Source organism: Oryctolagus cuniculus, chromosome 13 (genome assembly GCF_051225735.1).
Source record: "Oryctolagus cuniculus isolate XC-2025 breed Fujian yellow rabbit chromosome 13, ASM5122573v1, whole genome shotgun sequence".
NCBI classification, from domain to species: Eukaryota; Metazoa; Chordata; class Mammalia; order Lagomorpha; family Leporidae; genus Oryctolagus; species Oryctolagus cuniculus.
Window position 1 is genome coordinate 91,195,182 of NC_142879.1, and position 8,910 is coordinate 91,204,091.

General features: G+C 47.3%; 1 pseudogene; it reads right to left on the reverse strand.

The window, feature by feature from the left end:
- Positions 1-3,320: 3,320 nt before the first annotated feature.
- On the reverse strand, positions 3,321-6,640 carry LOC100343943 (solute carrier family 41 member 2-like; annotated as a pseudogene).
- Positions 6,641-8,910: the final 2,270 nt, after the last annotated feature.

The following is an 8,910-nucleotide window of genomic DNA, read 5'->3' on the forward strand; positions in this document are numbered from 1 at the left end:
GTGCTGTGAAATAGAGACAGGAATACTAAGTGATGTGATGTGTTTGGATGTGCTTTGGAATATGTACTGTTACCAGTTGTTGGTTGGTTAATGCTTTAATGATGTAACTTGCTCTGTGCAAGGTGTCCGGCACATAACAAATCTTCCCAGGCAGATGAATCGATTAATTCACAGACTTTTACTGGGGTTCTGCTCCCGGGCGAGGTTCCCTGGTCCCAACAGAGCAACAGGGTGGGGGGGGGCTGGGAAGTCTCCAGTCAGAGATTGGGAGAGCTCCTTTTATAGATTCAGGGCATGGGGGTTAAAGGTTGAGGCAGGTCTGATCCTCATTGGTTGACCTTTAGGCACCCGCAGGGACCTTGACAAGGACTTTCTTCCCCGGAAGTAGGCCTCTCCATTCCCTGAAGTGTAGGCCTTCCCTCCTTGCGGGTCCCAAAGCTACCACTCTGCATTTTTTGTTGGTGTTAAAACAGAAACCACTGGGAAATGTAAATGATTGTAAATCATGCAGACCAAATATAAATAAGTGATTTGCAAGTGGTTTACAATAAAATCAAAAATCTCACTCATGGATTTCATAAAAAAGAAAAAAAATCTTTGCAGCTAAATATTCATCAACTTAAATGTAACCATTCTTTGTTTTATACGAATGTTCACTATATGACATTTAACTCTCCAAAGGAGAAACTGTATAATTAGTTCAGTTCTCTGCCTTAAAGCTTAATTATCAGGCAGAATGATGGAATACAGTTCAAAAATAAGCAAAAATACATAACTCTCAACTACAGCCCCTTTGAAGAGCTTAGAAAGAATGCTTCCAATATATTTATGAACAACCTATAATTTATATAACACTAAGACAACTGAAACCATGATCAAAGTTAATGTGCATGTTTTATTCTTCCTTTATCAGTTTTAAATTATTAAATATGTAGTGGTCTTTAGAGATTGCACCGTATTTTAAGAAGTGAGCTATATGTGATATGGAAATGCTTATCTGCTGAATAACCAAGGTGGTGGTTATTTAACATGTTGGGTCAGAATTTTAGAAAAATAACTGAGAAGTGGAGCAGTGTATATGCTAGTGTCCGATGTAGAGATAAGCCTGTGCAAACAGATGGTAAGTGTAGGCGTGAACAATAAGTGAGGGAACTCACCAACTTCCCTTTTAAAAGGGTAAATGACAGACTTTCTTAAAAGTGCAAACAAATCACTTAGTCATTCTAAATCTTTTTTTTTTAGCATTTTTTTTCTTTTTTTCCTTTTTTTTTTTTTTTTGACAGGCAGAGTGGACAGTGAGAGAGAGAGAGAGAGAAAGGTCTTCCTTTTGCCGTTGGTTCACCCTCCAATGGCCGCCGCGGCCGGCACACTGCGGCCAGCACACCGCGCTGATCCGATGGCAGGAGCCAGGTGCTTTTCCTGGTCTCCCATGGGATGCAGGGCCCAAGGAATTGGGCCATCCTCCACTGCACTCCCTGGCCACAGCAGAGAGCTGGCCTGGAAGAGGGGCAACCGGGACAGAATCCGGCGCCCCGACCGGGACTAGAACCTGGTGTGCTGGCGCCGCAATGCCTGCCCATTCTAAATCTTAAAACTTGATTAAACAGAACAGTTTTTTTGTGAAGAAGAAGAAACTATTAATTACAATATAGGTAACAAATACTAAATTCTGGTTGGCAGCAATATTTTTGGACCAAATAACGAAAGCATACAAATGAAATATGTTTAAGAATCACCCTATAATGCTGATGTTCCAACAGTGCTATCATTTTTTTTTAAGATTTTATTTACTTATTTGAGAGGTAGAGTTACAGACAGTGAGAAGGAGAGACAGAGAGAAAGGTCTTCCTTCTGTTGGTTTACTCTCCAGATGCCCGCAACGGCTGGAGCTGCGCCAGTCCGTAGCCAGGAGCCAGGTGCTTCTTCCAGGTCTCCCACGCAGGTGCAGGGGCCCAAGGACTTGGGCCATCTCCTACTGCTTTCCCAGGCCATAGCAGAGAGCTGGATAGGAAGAGGAGCAGCCAGGACTAGAACCGGCACCCATATGGGATGCCGGCGCCACAGGCAGAGGATTAACCTACTGCACCATGGTGCCGGCCCCAGTGCTATCATCTTTACTATCCAAGATTTCACTTTTTATCAAAGGCCTCTCTCATACACACAAAATTTCTCAAATCATTTCATCTCAACAAATGCAGTTTAGGTTATCTTCTGCTTTTGACTATCAGGTTGTTTGAAAAATACCAATATTTTATTCAACAAATCAATCATTTAAAATGGCTCATTGCTTTCATTAATGATCTCTCAAGATCATTCTGTATGTAAAGGGTAGCCTGCCAAGAACTTGGCGAAGTTGAAATTGAGTTAGCATTAGCACAGGGTAATTTTAGATGCAGGTAAAAGTGAATTTATCTTGTGCTCAGCAGAATTATTTTGGTCAGTTTAAGAACAAATAGTTGGTGAATTTATCCTTGGTGAGCATAGAGGTAAACATACTTAAAAATACTGAAACCTTGGCTGGGCACCATTTATTTGAAAGTCAGAGTTACACAGAGAGGAGAGGCAGAGAGAGAGAGAGAAAGAGAAAGAGAAAGAGAGAGAGAGAGGTCTTCCATCCGCTGGTTCACTCCCAAATTGGCTGCAACGGCTGGAGCTGCGCCGATCCGAAGTCAGGAGCCAGGAGCTGCTTCTGGGTCTCCCACACAGGTGCAGGGGCCCAAGCACTTGGGCCATCTTCCACTGCTTTCCCAGGCCATAGCAGAAAGCTGGATTGGAAATGAAGCAGCCGGGTCTCGAACTGGCGCCCATATGGGATGCCAGCGCTTCAGGCCAGGATGTTAATCCACTGTGCCACAGTGCTGGCCTCACTGGGGCATCTTTCATTTGACAGTATGCTTTATAGTGTAACACACTTGTGAGACAAAACAATTACACTAAGAGCTAGAACACTGTTTCCTCTAACCTTGAGTTATCAGTTAAACAATAAGAAAGTACATTTCTACTGTATCTGTGGTTTTAAAATTATTCATTGTCAAACATTCTAATTTTTTTCATATTTAATTAATTTCAGAGTTGGAACATGTATCTATGTCTATGTCAAATGATAATTTTTTCTGCAAAAAGCAGCACAAATACTATTCATTCTGGTTTCAACACAAATTCCTTAAAAAAAATGTTAAGGCCATTTATTTAATCTCAGGGCCAACTGAAGTTTACCCTGGCAAAAATCAAACTACTGATTTAAGAGTTTTGAAAGAGAGCCAGAAGTGGTTGTCTTGTGTCTTCCTCCTCAGTAATTTGAAAGCAATTTGTAGGTTTGATTAGTCTCCAACATCTCCATCTCGATCTCCAATAAGCCAAAGAAAATGAAAACATAAGGCCAACAAAGCTGTCCCAAGCAGATCACCCAGTTCCATTAGGTAAGGGATACAGAAACTATCTGGGGGCTGGCGCTGTGGCACAGCGGGTTAAAGCCCTGGCCTGAAGCACCGGCATCCCATATGGCGCCAGTTCTAGTCCTGACTGCTCTTCTCCTGATCCAGCTCTCTGCTATGGCCTGGGAAAGCAGTGGAAGATGGCCCAAGTTCTTGGGCCCCTGCACCCAGAAGGGAGACCCGGAAGAATCTCCTGGCTCTTGGCTTCAGATTGGCACAGTGCCAGACCTCTCTCTCTGTCTCTACCTCTCTCTGTAACTCTGTCTTTCGAATAAATAAAATAAATCTTTAAAAAATAAAGAAAGAAACTATCTGGGTCCTTTCCTTTCCTCCAGAAGTGGTGGACCATCCAGTCAGCAATCCACAGCAAGGTAAATACCTGTAAGACAGCAGCAAATAAGTATACAACTATGCAGATTACAGTTAAAGAAGTATGACCACTTTTCATCAAATGAATAGTGTAGAGGAATATTAAATGTCCAGGAATCACTAAAAGCAGCAGAACTTGGGCAGACTTATTATTTACTCCTGGACCAAAAAAGTGTTCTAAATGGGTAGTAACAGCCTTTGGGTTCATCAGGCAATTCTGGAATTGCTATGTAAATAAAGATAGGTTGAAATCCTGCTAGCTTGAATGGCCACCAAATTGCCACCAATACCATTATGACAGGTGTGGAAACAACAATGCCAACCAAGTTTGGGTCGATACAGTTGTATCCAGAATAAGGATATGCTTATAACCTTGGCAGTTGTGACGGGTTTGCAGCCTGAGTGGAGAACTGTCCTTGTGGCTGGATGTTGGGCAGCTACTATAATCCATATAGGAGTTAGAGCTAAGAAACTCAAACCAACTAATGGAGAAATGTAGTAATAATTCTCTTAGACAGGCATACAAGCCTTGACTTACCCAAGCTAATATGGCCAGAGTTATAAGGTCACCAAAACTAGCTGCAATGGGTATAGCAATATTATCAGGATTGATACCAGTCTTCTTTGAACCAAGGACAACCCCAACCATTATTATTTTTTTTTTTTTTGACAGGCAGAGTGGACAGTGAGAGAGAGAGAGACAGAGAGAAAGGTCTTCCTTTGCCGTTGGTTCACCCTCCAATGGACGCCGCGGCCGGCGCGCTGTGGCCGGCGCACCGCGCTGATCCGATGGCAGGAGCCAGGAGCCAGGTGCTTTTCCTGGTCTCCCATGGGGTGCAGGGCCCAAGCACCTGGGCCATCCTCCACTGCCTTCCCGGGCCACAGCAGAGAGCTGGCCTGGAAGAGGGGCAACCGGGACAGAATCCGGCGCCCTGACCGGGACTAGAACCCGGTATGCCGGCGCCGCAAGGTGGAGGATTAGCCTAGTGAGCCGCGGCGCCGGCCAACCCCAACCATTATTATTCCCTGCAGGGGAGATGCAACGAAGGCAGTTGCCACACTGCCAGAGCATAAAAATATGGAATGATCAAGGTAATATTTTCCTTCTGGAATCCAGCCCAGTAGAATTGTGGCTACAGCTGCTAGAAAACCAATGACTGTTGCCTGCACCTGCTTTAAAGCCAAGTTGCCAATTATTAGATTTCACTTTTTTTTTTAAAGATTTATTTATTTGAGAGGTAAAGTTACAGTGACAGAGAGAGAAAGGAGAGGCTGGCTCTGTGGCTCACTAGGCTAATCCTCCACCTGCGGCGCCGGCATACCGGGTTCTAGTTCCGGTTGGGGCGTCGGATTCTGTCCCAGTTGCTCCTCTTCCAGTCCAGCTCTCTGCTGTGGCCCAGGAAGGCAGTGGAGGATGGCCCAAGTCCTTGGGTCCTGCACCTGCATGGGAGACCAGCAGGAAGCACCTGGCTCCTGGTGCGGTGCACCGGCCTCAGCGGCCATTGAGGAGTGAACCAATGGAAAAAGGAAGACCTTTCTCTCTGTCTCTCTCTCACTGTCTAACTCTGCCTGTCCGGGGGGGGGGGGGGGGAGGAGAGAAGGAAAGACACAGAGAAAGGTCTTCTTTCCATTGGTTCACTCCCCAGATGGCTGCAACTGCTGGAGCTGTGCCGATCCCAAGCCAGGAACCAGGAGCTTCTTTTAGTCTCCCACATGAATGCAGGAACCCAGGGACTTGGACCATCTTCTACTTCCCAGGCCACAGCAGAGAGCTGAATAGGAAGAGGAGCAACCAGGACTAGAACCCGCAGGTGGATGATTAACCTGCTGTGCCATGGAGCCAGCCCCAGATTCCACTTTTCTCCTTTTGCCGTTGGTTCACCCTCCAATGGCCGCCGCGACTGGCGCGCTGCAGCCGGCACATCGCGCTGATCCAAAGGCAGGAGCCAGGTGCTTCTCCTGGTCTCCCATGGGGTGCAGGGCCCAAGCATTTGGGCCATTCTCCACTGCCTTCCCGGGCCACAGCAGAGAGCTGGCCTGGAAGAGGGGCAACCGGGACAGAATCCGGCGCCCCGACCGGGACTAGAACCTGGTGTGCCAGCACTGCAAGGTGGAGGATTAGCCTATTGAGCCACAGCGCCGGCCATTCCACTTTTCAGTGGGTGAATCCATCTTCCCAATATTTACTGCCATGGATAATCTGGATGCCAATGTCATTTCCAAGTTCCCTTTGAGACCAAGGAGTGCAGGAACTAAAATGACAACTTCTGTAACTTTTTTGAACACCTCCCAGTGCTGTACTGTATCTAAAACCGTGTCAGCTGAAACTGTTCCAAAGCCAGCCAACAAAAATGGCACAAGTATCCTCAACGCCATGATGCCACTGGACTCTCTTGTAATTTTTGGCTTGCTTCCACAATGACATCCTCATCCCGTCACTAGATATATCCTCATCTTGTAACATAGCAGTAGTTTCTGAAGTCTCTCTCCCATCACAGTATAGTTGGCATTGTCATCATACTTTTGGCTACAACCCGATGTTATGTGCCCATTATTACCGTGAAAACAGTTCTGAGAAACCGTGATATTCCACGTGTTGCTCAAATCTATTGCTAAAAGTCTGTGTTGCTACTGATAGTCCATCTTGCCAAATGCCATTTATTTCTTTGTGTCCCTCTTCTCGATTTTTCTATTTTATTACTGGAACCATACTCAATTGACAGTAAGTTTAAAAAACTTATCAGACTGCATTGTGTTAAAGTCCAGTCTACACAGCCTCCTCCACTGCCTAAACCACCATTTGCTTTGTTAGTAAGAAATCTTTTGCTATTAGTCATATTGTCATCGCAGAAGACCCGGTACCCCTGAGATCTCAAGCGCCGTGAACCATAGCAGATAAAGCGGAACCACATAAATACTGGTTTAAGTTTTTGGCTTCATTGTGTAGAAAATGTTTTTTTTTTTTTTTTTTTTTTTTTTTTTTTTTTTTTTTTTTTTTTTTTTTTGACAGGCAGAGTGGACAGTGAGAGAGAGAGACAGAGAGAAAGGTCTTCCTTTGCCGTTGGTTCACTCTCCAATGGCCACCGCGCTGATCTGATATCTGATGGCAGGAGCCAGGAGCCAGGTGCTTTTCCTGGTCTCCCATGGGGTGCAGGACCCAAGTACTTGGGCCATTCTCCACTGCACTCCCTGGCCACAGCAGAGAGCTGGCCTGGAAGAGGGGCAACCGGGACAGAATCCGGCGCCCCAACCGGGACTAGAACCTGGTGTGCCGGCACCGCTAGGTGGAGGATTAGCCTAGTGAGCCGCGGCGCCAGCCTAGAAAATGTTTTCACTAATAAAAGGTGTTTAGAAGTTCCACAAAGGGACTGGATGTAACCCCCGGGTTCCAGCAGCGAATCTGGGCCCGTGCCTCCTTGTGCCGTGATGCCCCTGAGCTGACAACCCTGGGCGTCCGCGACCACTGCCCCCTAGCTCGCCGGCTCCCCGCCGCCCCGCCCTCATGCTGTGTGGTTTATTAAAGAAAAACGATCTTCAGGGAGCAGACTCAAGGGTCAGACTCTCCTGCCCCTCCTTTGGTTTCCGGAGTCATTCATTCATGTGTACACTGCTTAAGCAGATACTCAGCGGGGATCCACTCCTCCCTAGGGCTGTGCAGCCAAGCAGAGCTCCTGTCTGCCTGGAGCAATTCCTGCTTGTGGGCTGGGGGCTGGCGTGGGGTGGGGGTGGAGGTGGGAGAGACCGGCATGGCAAGGAAACAAGTGTGGTATCAGAAGGTGTCAAGGTGCCAAGAACCGTGGTGAGATGGCTGGGTGCGCAGGAGAGAGAACAGGGACGAGCTGATGCCGTATTTTGTGGGGGTGGTGGTGGGATTCTTCAGTAGAGAGATCTTTGAAAAGAGACCCAAAACGGCAGGCACCGTGGTGCGCTAGGTTAATCCTCTGCGGCACCGTTATCCCATATGGGCGCTGGTTCTAGTCCTAGTTGCTCCTCTTCCAGTCCAGCTCTCTGCCTGTGGCCTGGGAAGGCAGTAGAGGATGGCCCAAGTGCTTGGGCCCCTGCACCAGCATGGGAGACCAGGAGGAAGCACCTGGCTCCTGGCTTCGGATTGGCATAGCTCAGGCCGTTGCGGCTATTTGGGGAGTGAACCAACGGAAGGAAGACCCCTCCCCCCCTCACTGTCTCTAATCTACCTGTCAAATAAAAATTAAAAAAAAAAGAGAGACCCCCCAAGGGGGGGCAGGGGACAAATTCTGCGGGTATCTGGGGGCTGAATCCTCCAGGGACAAGGACCCCAAGGTGGGAGCTGCAAGAACAGTGCCACAGGGAGTGGGCAAAAGGAGATGGGGCAGAGGACGAAATCCTTGGAAACATTAATATATATATAATATATATATAATATGTGTATATATATATATATATATATATATGTCTGTTTTGACGGAGACACAGAGATCTGCAAACGCCCACAACAGTTGGGTTGGGGCTTGGCCAGGCAGAATCTGGGAGCAAGAAATTCAATCCAGGTCTCTCAGGTGGCAGGCACCTGCTGCCTGCCTGCTGTACATTGGCAGGAAGCTGGAATCAGGCGTGGAGCTGTGACAGATGTGGGGGCTGACAGGTCACTGGGGACAATTTGCTTTTACTGAGTGAGATGCGGATGTTAAGGGACTGGGCAGAAGAATTACTGCTAAAGGTGTGTGGAGAAGAGGCTGTGGTGGGTCCGGGCTGAGAGGCAGGGGGAAGCCCTAGGGGCTATCGAAACAATCCTGAGAGGTGATAGCGGTGGGAAGAAATGAATACATTTTCTTTCTTTTTTTTTTTTTTAAGATTTATTTATTTATTTGAAAGTCTGAGTTACACACACAGAGAAGGACAGGCAGAGAGAGAGAGAGGCATTCCACCCTCTGGTTCACTCCCCAATTGGCCGACTGGCTGGAGCTGAGCTGATCCGAAGCCAGGAGCCAGGAGCTTCCTCTGGGTCTCCCACGCGGGTGTAGGGGCCCAAGGACTTGGGCCATCTTCCACTGCTTTCCCAGGCCATAGCCGAGAGCTGGATCTGAAGTGGAGCAGCCAAGACTTGAACTGTAGCAGCCGGGACTTGAAC